Source organism: Phaethon lepturus, unplaced genomic scaffold (assembly GCF_000687285.1).
Source record: "Phaethon lepturus isolate BGI_N335 unplaced genomic scaffold, ASM68728v1 scaffold18275, whole genome shotgun sequence".
Lineage (NCBI taxonomy): Eukaryota > Metazoa > Chordata > Aves > Phaethontiformes > Phaethontidae > Phaethon > Phaethon lepturus.
Genome location: NW_010542832.1, coordinates 3,442 through 21,060, shown reverse-complemented (window position 1 = coordinate 21,060; position 17,619 = coordinate 3,442). Strand labels below are relative to the sequence as shown.

The 17,619-nt window shown below is 43.4% G+C and overlaps 1 long non-coding RNA gene across 1 annotated transcript; it reads right to left on the bottom strand.

Moving 5' to 3' along the window:
• Window positions 1-15,137: 15,137 nt before the first annotated feature.
• LOC104621637 lies at window positions 15,138-17,367 on the bottom strand. Its single transcript, XR_738043.1, has 2 exons — window positions 17,272-17,367; window positions 15,138-15,331 (listed from the first exon to the last, which is right to left on the bottom strand). It is a non-coding gene; the product is annotated as an uncharacterized LOC104621637 (long non-coding RNA).
• Between the last annotated feature and the right edge of the window lie 252 nt (window positions 17,368-17,619).

Sequence of the window (17,619 nt, the reverse complement as noted above, 5' to 3'; positions counted from 1 at the left end):
GCATTTGTATTTGGAAAGCAGACTCGAGAAAGCTTTAGTGTTTCAAAATTATTTTAATGGAAATTATCTCAGTTCTTCAAGAAAATAAAAGCAATAGAAATTAAATTTTTCCCCACTGAGCTCATGGATCATACAAAGTTACATGATTGTGGTTTTGATAAGTAAGTATTGCAGTGCAGTATGTTACAGTATCTTTGAAACTACCTGCAATATATGATATTACAAGTACTTGGGTAAGTACAGCAAAAAGGACATATTCTCTGCTCTTCATCTGAAACAGGAATGTTATTTAGTACTTTGTAAAACATGTTAAATGAAGTTTGCTCTCTCTTGGAGCTAGCTATTTTTTATTCGTTCTGTGAGGGTGGAATGTTTGAAAATTGCACGAGACGGGCAATTTCGGCACTTCAGCTTGGAGTACCAAATGTTAGCAAATCATCCTGAATGGATCTGAAGTTTAAGACTGCAATGTCATTCTGTGTGACAGTGGATGCATTTTCATTTTCACCTATTTACATATTCACCATCAGCAATGCATGGTAGTTACTGTGTAAAAGGGGTCTATTTAGGAAGACAAGGCAGATACCATTTTTGAAAGTCATTAGTCAAAGAGCATATATGCACCATGCAGTGTATAATAAAGCTTTAACCAGAAATGTTTATGTCAGGAAGAGGAGCTGGATGGGTGCAGAGAGCCAAAACAGAAAAAACAGACGGTCAGGTCTGCACGGGGGTTACCGAGGTCCTGCAGGTAGACCAGCAGTAGAAAACCACCACGTAGAAAGTGAAATAGCTCAGCTCTATTTCTCAGCAAGTCCGCACTGCAATTACTCACGAGAGTAACATCCTGATTCAGTGAGCACAAAACATCCCATCCAGCGGTCCTTTTCTGTCCCTTCTCCATCTCTCTGAAGACCTCAGGCCTGGGAAGGAGTTAGAGTTGCAGTGATACTACAGTTCATGCAGATGAGATGCTATTTTAGGCAGAGGGTTGTGACTGTCATTACTTCATTCTCACTGGTATTTCTACTGCTCACTTCCCCACACAACCAGCTCTGCTGCTTTTGGGAACTCCCTGGTGCACACCTGAGCGAAAGGTCCAAGTATTGCCAAGGGAGCGTGTGAGGAGGGCTGGTCTCCACAGCTTGGTGGCTCAGGCACGAAACAGAAAGTGGGTTGTGACTAGAAGGTGACAGGACAGGATAAAAGATATTTAGCTAGGTGTTTTAATAGGGGATTTTTTTAAAATATAGGTTTCATTTTGCTACCAGTAAATTATAGTGATGATGGCAGGAATGGCTTAACCACCCATGAGCACTGCATCTCCACATTGACTCCAAGCTACAGCTCACCTACCTCAGCACCCAGTGGAGTGTGCCATGAACCCAGCCTCCACGTGGGGACCCCTCCTATAGATAACACGATGGCAACAAGACCACAACAGTTACTCAAGGGTGACAAAAACAACAACAGAAAGGGTAGCACAACTTTGGGGTCAAAATCTAATCTTAAAGGAGTCAAGAATTGCTTTTGATGGAGAAAGGTGGTACATTTTCCCATTATCAGCTACTTAGATCTCTAATAAAATGTCTAATAAGGATCACTCCTAGGAGCAAACGTGCTTCTTTGTGTGTAGGACATCATCAGGCAGCAGGCACAATTCACTTGCTTAATTAACCCAACGCTTTTGTTGTTGGCCCATGTGGGGTAGTATTTAATTTCCTCGTGGGAAAGGTTTGCTGCGTTTCCTCTCTCAGCGTTGCTTGCAGACCACCTTCTTTCCAGCATCCAAGCAAGAACATCTTGCCATCCTGGCTGAAGCCACAGACTGCTCATTCTTCTGGTTAAAAAGTGGTCTTTCTTCAGCAAAGCCCCAAGAGTTCTCTCTGAAGACTATACTTAATATCCAGAGCATTAAACAAATTGGTGTGTGTGAGCTTTGGAAGAAAAGGCATTTGAGTTTGAATGAAAAGGCCAGTGCTGGGTAAAACTGGGGTCTCCATTCATACAGAGCCACATCTGTGATAATCAGAGCTGAAAGGGAAGCTTTAACCTCTGGGATTGATGGAGACCAAAATGATGAAAGGATTTTTTAGGTGTGAAAAGACGGATCAAGAGTTTTACTAAATCCTGGGTTGGAGGGAAGGTTGAAAATCGCCTTTGCTCTGAATCTGGTACACTTCAGGCTGAAGCAGGTGTGCCTCACATCTTGAACATTTCACATGTTTCCATTTCATTCCCTCTATTTTCAATTCCCATTCCCTCAGATTTGATTTACTTGTTTCTTCCAACGATATGATAGCAAAAAACAGCCAAGCTGCAAAGCTTCTCTCTAAATGCCTGATTTAAATAATGCATCCATTAATTTTTGCACCAATAGTGGTACAACATAAAATAGTACTTTATTTTTCAGAATCTGATTCTGCAAACATTAGACCATTTGACTAAAATATTCCTAATGTATAAATAAAGTTACTCTTGTGCATTAGTGTTTTCAGGCTCAAAGCTTTAATGTGTTATTTTTAAATACAAACATTTTCCAAGGTGCAAAATAAAAATGCAATTGTATTTAAGTCTTCACTGAAATGAAGCATGAAAAAAATAACGATGAAGGCTTTCCTCCTGCTGCTGAAATAGAGGACTTTTACCAATTTTAACAGAACATCCTTAATATATACCTGGAATATTATGACTATAGCAGGTTGTTACTCTGTAATTGGTTTGGCTGATTACAATGATTACACTAAGTTGGCACAATAGTATAGCTACCTGGTGAAAGTACTTCTCTAGACCCTGCCGAAATCTGCTCACTGGAGACCATATTGTGTTTTTGGGGGCTAGAAATTCTGATTTACAAGGATGGCAGCTTTTCAATGTTGGTTACATTTCCAGTAAAAATAGAGCTGACTATTTTCCAAGTGCTCCTTAAAATAAAATTTAAAAACCCTTTCCTATGGACTGAGATATACCTTTTACCAAATTTTAAGAGATCGTGTTATCTCTTGTATGGGCTAAATCCAAGAAAGGTTATTTCAAAACACATTGAAGAAATGTGTTCTTCACATTTCTTGAAGAAATGTGATTTCTTCAATGAATTCTTCTTTACTCTCTACACGTAAAAGCATTTAACACCACTGAACCTGTCCGTGATGCGGATAGGGCATTGCAGCGGCGATCGCCTTTGCCGGAGCTGTGGTCTTCTACGGAGAGGTTTTGCTGCCTGGCTTTAGGTACACACTCAGGCAAGCGTCAGCGGGAAGAAGGAGCAAGAGGTGAGTTGACACCGACGGCGCCTGCCACCCATGCGAGGAGCAAGCCTGGGCACCTCTGCCCTCGGACATCTTTTTTACACATAGATGCAAACACTGTACGCAGCTGAACATCACCAACGTGGGGCTGGACTGGCTTTGCAAGCTCAATCTCTCCCATCTCCCTTGCAAGCGGGGCAGTGGGTCCCCAGCAGGCATGGGGGCTGGAGGGTCCCAGCAGTGCACGTAGCTGAAGACAGAAGTCAGGTCTTCCTTGTGACCCCTTGTGCAGGTGTGGGGTGTGGATCACAGAATCACAGAATCATTAAGGTTGGAAAAGACTTTTAAGATCATCAAGTCCAAACATCAACCCAACACCACCATGCCCACCAAACCATGTCCCAAAGTGCTACATTTACAGGTTTTTTGAACACTTCCAGTGATGGTGACTCCACCACCGCCGTGGGCAGCCTGTTCCAATGCTTGACCACTCTCTCAGTAAAGAATTTTTTCCTAATATCCAATCTAGACCGCCCCTGGCACAACTTGAGGCCATTTCCTCTCATCCTGTTGCTAGTTACTTGGGAGAAGAGACCAACACCCCCCTTCACCACAACCCCCTTTCAGGTAGTTGCAGAGAGCGATAAGGGCTCCCCTCCGGCTCCTCTTCTCCAGACTGAACAACCCCAGTTCCCTCAGCCGCTCCTTGTAAGCCTTGTGCTACAGACTCCTCATGAGCTTCGTGGCCCTTCTCTGGACACGCTCAAGCACCTCAACATCCTTCTAGTAGTGAGGGGCCCAAAACGAGGCAGCTGTCAGCCTTAGAGGAGAGGATCAGCAATTCTGCATTTCAGCAAGTTGAGTAACAAAGTCCCAACATCTTGGTCCTCACACAAAGAAGGAAGCAACACCACACAACACCGCTTCCCACGATACATCACTCCATGGCATCAAGTGCAGCTCGTTAATGGCTGACGAAGCTGCTGTGAAAGACCTGCCGTCCTCCCAGCGGGGCTCCCTCCACGCCTGTGGGCACTGCACCTCTTTGTAGGGGCTGAACGGCAGGCAGCACAGAACTGCTGGCCACCGTGCTCCCCGGCTGCGCGATGGCAATGGCTTTCTCTCGGCGAGGGGGAGAAATGCCCTCGCTCCATTGCGTGGAGTATTAAATGCTTTTAGCAAGCAATGACCACCCTTAATGATTGCCAAGAGAGGAAATGAACCTCCAATCAATTATGACACTTGATTAGGTTACTTAAATCGCTGAATCTCCAGCAAAATCATCAGTGCCAACTCCCCGACACCGTGTGTGTGATTCGATGGCCCTTATAGTAATGCAAGTCTGCACACCTCCTGTTTTATGTACATTCCTTTTGCTGTTACTCAACTTCCATCTCATCACAGTGAGTGCGGGTTTCCACCTTGTCACTTCACAACCTTATTTGAGCATTGCTCTGGTGATCGCCTGGTGATTTTTAGGCAGATTTTTTTCTTCCTTGAAACGCTAATGCATTCCTGATGAAAACAAACACAGGCCTGTGATTGTAATATTGCTTGTGCTCAGTTTTGTTTCAAATGAAACAGAAATGCAAGTTCAAAGCCATCAAAACAATGGATGACTATCAAAGAGAGCATTGGCCTCTGATAACATGAAAGGCCACTTTAATAGTAAAGTCTTATAGGAATTTCTAGTGATCATTAGTAGCATATAATTCACTTATTTTGCTAATTATGAGTGGCAGTGGTAATAGTTAAGTGGAATATTGAAAACAGCATACTGTTTTATCACAGTCCTGACCCTGCTGAGAAGGCAACATCCACTCTTACTCCTCCGCTCTTCTTCCCACTCTTTGCCCGCTCCAAGGTGGCAGCTGAGGGGAACCTGTGGTTCCCCTCTGCTGTTTGCTGCCCTGGAGCTCTCTGGCCCTTCCTCTGGCCCGAGATCCATCCACGTCTTTTCTCCCATTTATTAGTGAGGGGGAGTTTTTAACCCTGCACACTAGAAATGAAAAAATCTGTGGACAGTTACATAAATCCCCTGACCATCTGACAGATGGCAGATTGGAGGATGCAGGGTCCATGGGAGGTGTAACAAAATATGGACCCATCTGGGTTGGGTCCCAGGGAGGTTAGGGATTGTACTGAGGTTGAAGCTCTCCTGCGGTCTGTAAGCCTGTTAAAAGGCAGCCCTGGCAGCCTGAGCAAGACTGTTTTGGCAGGAGAAAGCAAAAATGAGATATCTTTTATGAGAAGTTACAAATTTCAGATACATAAGTGTTGGGTGATTGAAAATAGTGAGACCTACACTGCTATAAATTCAGCAAACTTTACTAGATAAAAATGACCAACAGGGTCTCAGACTGTGAATTCCTTAAAATAGCAGAAATATTCCCAAATAGGAGGTGTGGGATTCCCCCAAAAAATGGAATTTTCATTTATTACCGTTTCCTCAGCGCAAACCCAGGAGCTGCTGAAACTCTGCATGACAAGTGATGGAGTGAAAGACCCTGCCTGGCAAACCACCCGCGTGTCTGGCTGGCACCTCTCCACCCGGGGCACAGGTCCTCCACTGCTGGGTGGCAGGTAGAGGTGCAGAAGGGGACCTCTGCCCACCCAGACACCCCCCGCCCTGGGATAAGGAGTTGACAGCAATCCTCATATTGTGTCCCGCTCTCTTCCATGTTTATCCTGATCTCAGATCGAAACGTGTAGCTCAAGGTGGTACATTCTCAGAGAGACTTTTGCATTCAGGAACTAAATATTTTCTAAAAAAACAAAAGTTTCTGTCCAGAGACATTCTGGCTAATGCCACAGGGTGTGCCCAGGTGGGGACATGCAACTGCTTGTACAATGAGATGTCCTTGGAACACCAGTAGCTACTTCCAACATTTCAGAGTAAGCAAAACCAGAACACCCTCCTGCACTCTGGAGGACTATCTACCCAGGGGAAGGTTTCTCCCCAGAGGACATCCAGAAGCTTGTCATCACTTTGTAAAACAGATATATTGACATATAGACAGAGAGGCACAGCCCAGGCCCTGGTGCTGCTCTGCATACCAGGTGCTGGTGAAATACCTACAGCACTCAGGCACAAACATTCATCCTCATGCAACAAGTACCTCCCTGAGGAACACCAGATCCTTTGCCTCTGAGCTGGTCCCAGCCCAAATGCAACATTTCTTCTCCTCTTCAGCGCAGTGGCTGTTGTGGCATTTACATCTTTTGCATTTCCACATCTCTTGCTATCTCTACAATTACATTTTTTCTTTCCTCTTATGTTTTTCCAAACCCGCTAATGCAATATTTGACTTACCCCATCCCCTCCCACACTAACCATATATTTGTTTTCAAGATTTTCCAGCAGTAGGTTGAAGAGGTTCAACTCCTTTCATGAAGGTCGGGCAGTTTCTCCAATCACTTGAAGTCTCAGTAAGAGCAATCAGCGATGACGATTAATGGTGCTCACTACAGAGCTGATGCTGAAGTGCCTCAGATCATCACTGTTGCTCATTGTAGCAGTAAAAGTCACCAGCTTGCACCATGGAGACCTCCTCCCACGAACGCAAAACTGTTCCTCCATGACCACTTCCCCACTCAAAATGGGACACCCGTGTCCACCTGCCAGCAGCTCTAGTGGCACATCTCTGATGAGAAGCTTTGGCTGTGGGGATGCTCCTCCCAGCCGGGCTCTCCCAGCAGCTGAACCCTCCAGGCACAGAGCCTCTCGTCTGACCTCTTACAGCTGCTCTTCAGGCACGTGGGACCTTCACTGTATTCAGGTGGTGTCGTACCATGACATTTACCTCTGTCAATATGTGGAACAAGTGAATATTTACATTTCTTACTATGGGGAATCTTCTCTTGAATCAGTTCTGTGATTTTTCCTGCCCCTTTCTCCCATTTTCAAAACCTTTGCAGAAGTGGCACAGGTGAGACCAGCATGAGACTCTTCCACCTACTGGAACTGGCTTCAGCAAAACTGAGGAGGAAGCTCCCTAAGTGCTTTTGCCAATATGACCATGTAGAGCAAAAACCATTCCTATGTTCCCAACGTACAGAGCTAAAGTTCATGACACAGTTTCCACCAGGATGGACTCCAGCCACTGGACTCCAACCAGTGCCCCTTGGAAACATCAAATATCTGGGAATTTGTACACCTTGCTCAATATTTTGAAAGTTTGTAAGGAGTTTGGATCTAGTTAAGATGTTGTATTTAACTCCCTGCCTCTGCAGTCTTCGGAAGGAGGAGCGAAAGGAGACCCATGCCCCTTACACACAGAACACCACCAGCAGTCCAGGGGTGCCCAGGGAGCAGTCCATACACACCACAAACAACCCTGTGGGGCTTCCTCAAGGCCATGGCTACAGACCATATTTACTCTATCTTCTCAGGCTCCAGTTTCTGATCCCACACCAACCTTGGACATCAATGAAGCTAAAGCAGGAGATAAGGACCTAGCAAGGCAGACTGCCTGATTTAGTACCTCCTGTCACGGAAGAGGTTAGAGGTGGCACAATACAAACTCACTTTGCATATTTTTAATGCACAGCTAAAATCACCGCAGAGCTGAGCGGGAGAACAGGAAAGCCATGGTGAGAAAGGACTGAAACGCTCGTATGCAGTTATCCCCTTTAGCATGTCCACATTTCCATACTGCCATGCCTGCATCACACCTACTCCCTCTTGCTCAGCCATCACAAAGCATCAGGAAGAAGCCTAATCTTGATTACCAGCTCCATGGTAGACAGACCGCTACATCTGAGGGACAAAAATCTTTCAGCGGCTCAATTCAGAACCTGCTGTAAAAATGTACAGCCTAAATTTGTCTAACTTGAGCTTCCAATCTCTCAGTCTTACTCTACCTTTATTGTGAGGTTAAAAAGACATCTCTTTATGGGACAATTTTCTTCTCCATAAAGGAACTTGAGAACTACAACTAGATCACCACTCAACAGTCTCCTAGATGAAACAAATTGACCAAGTTCCCTGTGCCTTTCAGGTATGCTCTTCTTCAGACTAGGAAGAGAGCTCGTTTCATATCAGCCTTTTCAATCCAGAAGCAACCTGGATCCAGTCCATTTTAACCACGGAAACTGAACCAAAGCGTCCCATGCTTCATCCTAACCTCTTCACTCAGGAGACTCTTCTTTCCTTTCTTCTGCCTGCCCCTGAACATCCGTTATTTGTGCTGTTTTACCAACCGCCATCACAACCCACTCCGTCCTCTTCTTGCAGCGCATCCCGTGTGCTGTTTCTGCCTCACTGAGGGTCTCAGGGCAGGGGGCCATGTCTGATGCTGTTTGTAAAAGCACCATGCGTGCCTGGTGTGACAGAAAGCTACTGCTAAAGTGTGTGTTTTCTCAATAAACAATGTAACCTGCAAGCCCCAAATCTCTGTACAACATCAAAGTTGTTTTTAAAAAGAACAGCAATTTCTAAATATGTCACTGCAACTGCAAAAAAAGGAGGCTTTTTATAACTGAAATATATATATTCTGTTTAAGATGAGTCACACAGCTTCTGCAGCTCCATCAAGTTGCAATCAAATCTCTACCCATTGGTTTTATAATTACTCTTTTTAACTGCTGTAATACCTTAAGGCTTACCCCACGCCAGACCCAATTTGTGGTACAAGCAGCAAGCACCTACAAAGGGGAACAGACAGTCTCTAATGAGACAAGCTTCAGCCGAGTAATGCCTAGGAATGACAGCCTGGGAAAAATGTACAGTACCAACGTGATCTTACCCGTGCTCGCAGGCAATGAAACAGTATTTTGCTCTCCTATCTAACGGGCATTGATCGCAGAGTAGCTGAGCAAGGAACAGAATCCAACGCACATTTTTATGAAATCCCTTAAATTTCTTAGCACCTAGTGCTTCATCTGTGAAATGTCAAGTCAGGAGCTGGGAGAAAGCCATGTTCCTAGGCTGAAGCTGAGGCTCCCAGTAGGCAACACGCAGTAGCACCCGTCTTGGTGCCACATCTGCAGAGCCCAGTCCTGCTCTGCAGCACCAGGGATCTGCTGCAGCCAGAGCCCGGCTCCCAACAGACCAAAGAGCCAGACCTGGCTGCAGCACCGAGCACTCTCCCTGCAGTGGGAGAGCCAGAGAACCGAGCTCGTACCCGTAGGATGAGGTCCACTTTGTACTGCACCTTCTGCATTTTTAATACACCCCAGGAAAAAAAAAAAAAAATGTGCCCTAAAAAGCCACAATAGTCTTGTAACGGATCTGTTACATTAGAGGTCTTGCCATTTCACATGCATAATTTGGAGTGAATCCCTCTTTAAAGGGATTTGACAGTCATACCATACGATGTGCTCACATACCCTCTCAGATGCTGTTCTCTGCTTAGGACTGATTTTCATCCTTTCCCATTTTAACCTTCAGGTAGAAAAGGGATTTTTTTAATCTGATGAGCTCCAGGGCCACTTGCTGCCCTGACATCCTGCTGGGATCCTCCTCTGCGGCAAACTGCTGGCCAAGAAGGACACGTGCTTGGGTCTCAGCTCGGCCAGTTTAAGCACCAGCTCACACTCACCTGCATGGAGGGCACAACAGACAGCCTGGAAAGCAGGGAGGAAAGCTAACATCTTACATACTTCAGGGCCAGATTGATCAAACCCTTCTGCTAGAGCTTCCGTCTCTGCGCATTTCTCTCTGACGCAGGAAAGCAGTACTGAGCTGAGCACAAACAGAATTGTTACACCTTTGTTTTCCAGATTTGCTGGCACCAGCCAGCTGCCCCAATGCTTTCCCCAAGGGAGAAGGGGCCGTATAGCATCACTTCATTACCCAAATCTTGAAAAACACTTTTAAGTCCCAACATTACTGCCAGCATGACAGTACCACTGAAAGAGCCCTGTGACCGGGACTATTTGTCCATCTTAATGGCTGTTAGAGGCTTGTGGTGTATAGTTCCGCCACATCCTACCGAGACGCTGCAAACCAGTACCGCCAAGAAAGGAAAGCACAGCCCACCACCCACCCTGCCCAGCTGCCCTCTCTTGCCCTTTACACCTCACAGCCTGCCAGCTCCCTCGGGAAGGAAGCGCTTTTATTTTGCTCGTGGCAGGAGGAACCCAAGGCTGGTGGCTGGAGTATCGGCAGGGCTGGTTTGCATCCTTGGCGAGTCACCGAGCAGCCGTCCCTCCGTCAGGTGCAACCTAAATCCAGCGCCTGTTCCCTTTCACTGAGAGCCTTGAGCTCACCACAGGAGAGATGACAAGGGCTGGTCATTATCCGCTACATGTGACTCGTTCACTTGCTGATGGGCTGGTTTTCATCTCCATGCCCTGCCTGTGGGCAAGCATCCCCACTACCCTCATCTGCTTTTTTTATTCTCCACCATTTATTTTCCTGGGGGCCTTGTCAACGGTGGCTCCGTTCCTTCCCCGTGCCTCCCAGCACTGCAGATTCAGAAGCATTAAAAGGTTCCAGCTCATGCTACCAAATTCCAGAAAGTCTGACCGTTTATTACGAAGCCAGCATAGGAAGGATTTGAGAAAAGCAGGATGTAATGAGAGCGCCGGGGAGATGCAGCGCACGGCCACATCCTGGGAACGTGCAAAGGTGAACGGGAAGGGGAGGCGGGGAGCATCTGAAAGCCCATTAAACAAGGGCTTATCATCTAATTTATGTAAATCACTTCGGATGCCTTCGTTTATTAAAAGTATTAAGCTGCATTACTGTTTGGTCTCCTAATTTGGTTGCTAATGTCTAAGACAACTGTTGAAATTAATTTGAAATTAATGTTCCTATATAATTACTTAATGAATCTCACATTCACTGCCCTTAGCTCCCAGCTAACAAAGGATCTCACGCACCACATGTAAGAGGCTGGAATACTGACTGTGATTTTAAAACAGTTGCTAAATTACGGTTTGCAAATATTTTACATTTATATCACACACTTCATCTTGAAGGATCTCGGTGTGCTTGAAATGTTACACAACATTCACTCTTTAGTAAAATTCCATCACAAAAACTTTCTGGGCATCAATCTTCTTACTTCCCCGCATGCCTTGGAATTAAATCAAATTTAGCTGTATTATTATGCAAACACAAAATCATACCTGCATTAAAAGATTATTATTAAGGCTGTAAAGTCAGACACTTAAAAGATAGGAAATGCTGGAACTGTAACTGTGCAATATGAATTCCTTTTGCCATGCATATATGATCATAAAATTAAGGGCTATGAGAATACATATTTTTCCTATACTCACCCCCTCCCCCAGGGGACTTACTAGTCCTTGTTGGTGTTCAAGAAAAAACAAGGTTGAAGAAAAAGCTAGCAGGGGAAGGTAGTGACTTGTGGAGTCCTTGCCTCATTCCTTGCAAAGGCTGCAAAGGTTGTAATGCGTGTTCCTCCTTTTCTGGGTGGCTGACTTGATACCCCATAAATCCTTTTTGGCAGAAATGCTGAATATGCACAGCAGTAACTGAAGCTAAGGAAACATTTGAACATGCAGAACATTTTATATACTACTGAATCCAGTGAAACATGAGGTCCTGGGTTCTCACACCGAGCACTTAAAATTAGCGTACACTTCAAAGAGGGAAAAACACTTCTCTGTCTCCCAGGGATGGTGGAAAATGTGTTAGAGCATTTGCAAAGCACGCAGACTGCTGTGATACGGAGACCCAAACTTCTCACTTGTTCTGTACAGCACAGTGCAGACACGGTGCGATAAGTGGGGAACAGAACACGCTGTGACCCAGGCGCAGAAAGTATGGAGGGAAGCTGTTCGCGCCGCTGTGCAGGCTAGCGGAGGGAGGCAGGGACCCAGGGGGGAAACAGCGAGGGCTTTTCTCAGACAAAAGAGCTGAATTGAAGGCTTTCCAGCCAGCCTGAATTCAGACTGCTCACCATTTTGCATGCTGATCTGGGACTTTGCATTTCTTCTTACGTGTGTATAGTTTCTTAAGGATCAAGGTAAAACGAGAGCACCAAACTCATTAGCCATCAGAGACCCCTCAGAGCTTTCCTCCAAGTTAACTGAACAGTGCTTTGCCTTGGGACATCCTGGCCATCTAGGCCAGAGCAAGTCAACCTTTCCCACGCTGCCAACCACCACCTCGGTCTTCATGTAGAGGAGAGCTGTCGATGAAGGTCACCCACCCCAGCATGGCCCAGACTAACAACACCGTGTCCAAGACTTGCACGGCTTGGCTGAGGGACAGGCTGGGGAGAAGTTTATGTCCCCAAACACAGGGCAACATCAACCTCTTGGTGACCTGAATCTCCTTCCCGCAACAGGGAGCGGAGGCTACCCAGCAGCCCACACCCGGACAATCACCATACACACTCCTCCACATGTTGTCCTACTTTCTTAACCAGAAAGCCCAACCTCTCCTGTGCTCAGATCTTTGCCAAACCTCCCTCTCTCCACAACATTCCCACCCTTGCCAGGCTGCAGATCCTCCTTCCCAAATCCCCATCTCCTCTCAGCATGCCTTCCCTCACACGCCCATAGCGTTCCTATCTCCCACACTTCATGCATTCCTCAGCTAAGAGGGATCACTGAAACATCTCCAGGAAAGACCTCCTAAGAAAACCAGTCCCAGCATGGCCAGTCTAAAAAAACTCAATGCTCCAAGCACATGGGAAGATTAGTTCCTTTTAAAGTTGTCTAGCAGGTAAATTAGGGTGACATCCTGACCAACCACCTCAAGTCCCCTCTAGAACACTAAAGATGCCAAAGATGAGAAGAAAAAAATAAAAGGGAAAAAAAGCCTTTAGCTTGTCTCAAAACTAGGTGGGTTTTAAAATTCTTAGAAAGAAATAAAAAAGCCAATCTGAAGTAGAAAGATTCCCAAGTCATTTTTCTACTAGAAAGCTTAAGAGGAAGCCTATGACCACACAATAAACTTTAGGGCAAAAAAAAAATTAAGAATAGAGTGATAATTATACAGGCCATCAGTCTTCATGAAGCACTTGATTTTGCAATAAGCTACATTTTTGTAGCACTTTGCACATGACTTCTCATTTCCTCCTTTGCAACAAGGTCTCATGCAGAGAGACCATATCACCAAACCGACCTTCAAAGCAGGTGGCTTTTTTCCCAGCTGAAGGTTATTATTGCAAGAGTGCAGAGCCATCAGACCACCTCAGCCCAAGCTTCCCTTCCAATCCTGCTTTTGTGAAGAAGGCAGGAAAAGATACTAACACAAGACAACTGTGGCTCAGCAAAAACTAAGATTTCTTGAGGCAAAGATGCTTTTCCACCTCCATGGCTTCCTCCTGCTGCTAGCAATTGATGGGACTGGGCTGCTTTAGCCAGGTTTCCAGAATCCTGCAATGGAAAACAGCTGTCCCTGTCCAAAGATTGCACCAGACATCTCCATAATTATTCCGTCATCTTCTTTTGGTCAGTCTCACTACTCAACTTCTCCGTAGTGATGTGTTAGTAACACCCGTGATCCCAGAACTGTACTGAACATACGTTTTTCTTAAACTCCTAACGCTAACTTGAGGATGTTTGCATTGCTATTTGCCACTCAATACACAGACTTTTCATTTACTTGGCAAAATATGAACTCTAGGACTTTGTGCCCTACAGAGTTGGGCTGCATGAGCCACACATTTCAATCGGAACAAGTCACCTACCTGAGCAGAGCGCAAGTCTGCTTGAAAGGGCCTCCCTTTCTTTTCCCAAGTACAGAACTGGACAAGCTGAAGGCATCCAATACCATCTGAAATATTTAGTTTTGCACAACCATTCAGATGGCAATGGAAGGTCTCAGTCTTTACAGAGCTATCTTCAGAAAGCAGCACAGGTCACAGTGAATTGTGCCTCCACCATAAATATATCACCACCTACATAATTTGGGGAGGAGGAAGCTTCCTAGCACTTTGCATTAATAAATGCAATTGTAATGTAAGATACTCAGTTATTTAGGTTAAAGCATTTAATACCATTACTGCATGTCCATCAACTTATACCTTTATTCTGAAAGCTCACTTTAAGTAACAATTACGTCTCTGCTTCTCTACAGTGAACTACTGAAAAAGCAATCAGCTAATCCAGATTCCATGAGTAGGTAGCTGTATTTGCCCCTTTATTAACTTCATTTTTTTAATTTGCAATTGTAGCCTACACTTCCATGATCTCCCCATGTCTTTGCGTACACCAGCTTTAACAGCTCCTTTGGGGACGATTCATAGAATTGGTAATAGGTTTTGTAATTTCCACCTTCTGTTATGTAGTTCAGAGTAATCGAATCCAGTCACTACTGCTGTATTTACCTGGCAACTATTTGTTGGCCTCCATGAAATGAGTTGGAAGTTTGATTTCCATTCTCAGCAGGCATGTTTGTGTGATACAGATGAACTGCTGTAACTGGCAAATTGGAGGCAATTTCAGCAGAGATTCCTAGCCTTAAATAAGCATGAGAACAGAATTTCTTTCACCTCCAGAGAGGTCTCCTCTTTAACAGGCTTGAGAAATGACAAGACAAGATTGGAGAGTTTGGATTTCTACGGTTGTAAGATGCACTTTAAAGTGGGTTTTATGTTTCAAGTCTACCAAACTGGCATCCACATGAAATTACTGAAATAAAACAAGTGATTACAAAATAAAAATCTTAGGTAAAATAAGCTTTATCACTCCCCAAAACTCCTTTCTACCTCTGCTGCATCTTAATTGGATTACATGTGTATTTTATTTCTTTTTGGCATCTCCACATCCCCGATGACAGAAACGCTCACTGGTCTTCATTCTGGTAATGCTTATTTAGTTCCCCATGACAGGAGCTCATGCAATACCACCAGACACTGACAGATCAGTAGCATTCTAGGCAAGTCCATCAATTCTGTCACACAAGGCGTTTCAGAACTGAAATATAAGTTACCAGATCAGTAGAGGCTGAACGTATGACTAGGCTAAGATTAAAAACTTTATTTTTTTATACAAAACAATAATAAATCCAAGCAGATAATGAACTAAGTGTGTCCTCTCATCTTCCACCTTGTCTTCTTTCCCCAGTATAGTCTATCCACAGTTCAGTGTTAAACCACTCCATATTCAGAAAAAACTATGAGGTTTCCATCTTGTATCCATGCTTTTCTAATTCAGCTCTGTATAGAAAGAGAGGCATATTAAAACATACAGATATTGTCAGACATTATTGTGATTTAAAAAAACACACTGCACAATATAAAATCATTTTAGAAATAATATTAACATGTCACACTGCTTTTTGGTTCATACGAATAACCTTAAACTCACTTACTCTAGTTCTTCAGCTTAATGTCTTAGATCACTAAAAGTTACTTCTAAGTGAAAAATTCAAATACTTGTTTTAATCATAGTTACTGTTCTCTGACCCACCATGGCTGGGGTACAACTATATGGCTCAAAGCAGCACTTGTGGGCCTGCAACAACTCCAGACATTAGAAAAAACAAAATATTGTCTTATACCAGTTCTTCTCAAGATTTCCTTAAAACAAATGAGCTCACTAATCTGAGCGATTTAAATGCATGTACTTCCAAACTAATTTTACCTTATTTCTTTCTTTGTTTTAAATAATAACACTAGACTGCACTATTTTTAAATCTCAGTGTAATACACCTTCCAGTGAACAATTCTGAGGGAAAAGGATGGCTTTGTTCCCCTTAGTTGTGGCCAGGACAGCAAGTCAGCAACTGCAAACATTATCACTCCTGCCCTGTCCCCACTTCTCACCTTCTCCAAAACTGGAAAAAAACAGAAGAACAGAAGCTTTTCTCCAGCTGCTTCTCACCTGCCTCCAAACACACCAGCCAGAACTACATCCTGTTTTATCTAGATACAGCAGTCCAAATCTCAAAAAATATTTCAGGTTAGTTTACATACTTAATAGAGTAATTTTAGGAGCGGAGGACTGCAGCATTTTCTTTCTAATGAAATAAAAACATCCTGCAACCAACCAACATTACAAACTATCATTTTAACACTAGTATATGGTCACCAATACTACAGGCTACAGTTAAGGCACAGCTACTGAAGGTTTATCAAGATCAGCTATGTTCATCAAGAATTACACTATCCATTGCAAGACTGTTTCAGTACATACCAACTTCTTTTCCAGTATTACAGTTTAACTGCCTTCCAATCTTACAAGAAACAACTATACCAACAGAATATTTTTGTATCTTCTACATAAAGGATCACTTTCACCCAAGTACAACAAGGGAGATCAGCCCAGGAACTGTTCAGTCAGACTGTATTACAGATAGTTTGCTCCTCATGCAACATACTAAGGGATTAATTATAAAATGTGACTTTGTATTGATGCTTGAAACAATTTAAGTTATAATTATGCATCAGTAAAGGATTAACTGAAACAAGTGACAAAGAGGATTAAACAACTGGATTAGAGGTATCCAAACTGCTATCACTTTTTTTAAAGCATGTGGTGAACAATTACTTTGCTCATAAACAGCATGCTCACCACACACAAGAAGGGAACCCTAACATTAATATAGATAAATGATCTCCAGAAAATATGTCCATTTGGACAAAAAACAGCAATGCTATTTGAAGGTATAGAAAAAAATTTATAACACCACATTCTGCATACCACATAGTATAGAAGAGATACTCTTTGATCCCTTGCCATTAATCTTTGTAGTACAATTCAGAATTTTCACACATATGTAGAAAAGTCCTTAGAAAAGGATTTATTCATGTTAAATGGAAAAAGTGTCAACTGTGTCACAATCTGCAGGAATCTTTGTACTGTTTCAGTTGCATAGCACAGCAAAAGCCTGAATACATCAATGACGGGCATATTTCACGGCTCACAGTAAAATTATATAATATATATAGTAATATACAATACATAATATATGTATTACATAATATGTATGTATTACATAATAATATGTAATATATAATACACTGTGCTGTAATACCTTAAGACTGGCCTATTTTTTTTGAAGTAAGCAAGTTTCAAATTTTCAGATATTAACTAAACAATGGCATTTTAAACATTTTACTCATTTTCTAGAACAGTAAGTTAAAAATAAAATTACCTTAACTGATTGGAGAAATCATCTTCTACATTGTCATCATCCCAATTGTCTTCCCAGACATGCGCATCTTCATCTTCATCTAAACCAGTCCAATCTAAAGACAAAAAAAAAAAGGTCTAAATATTACATGCTGCATTGCTTTGGGACCATGTCTTACTGACAGATTAGCTCAGCCTCTGAGCAAGGTAGACTTCTGCTGTTAACAAATTTCTCTCTTTAACAAAAGTCTGGATCATCTTTAAGTGCTTATAAGACCAAAAAGCACAGAAAGACCTAAAAAACACCTCACAGTTTCTTGAATTATAATAAAAATGCAACCTGGTCAAAAAAAACACCACTACACACTTC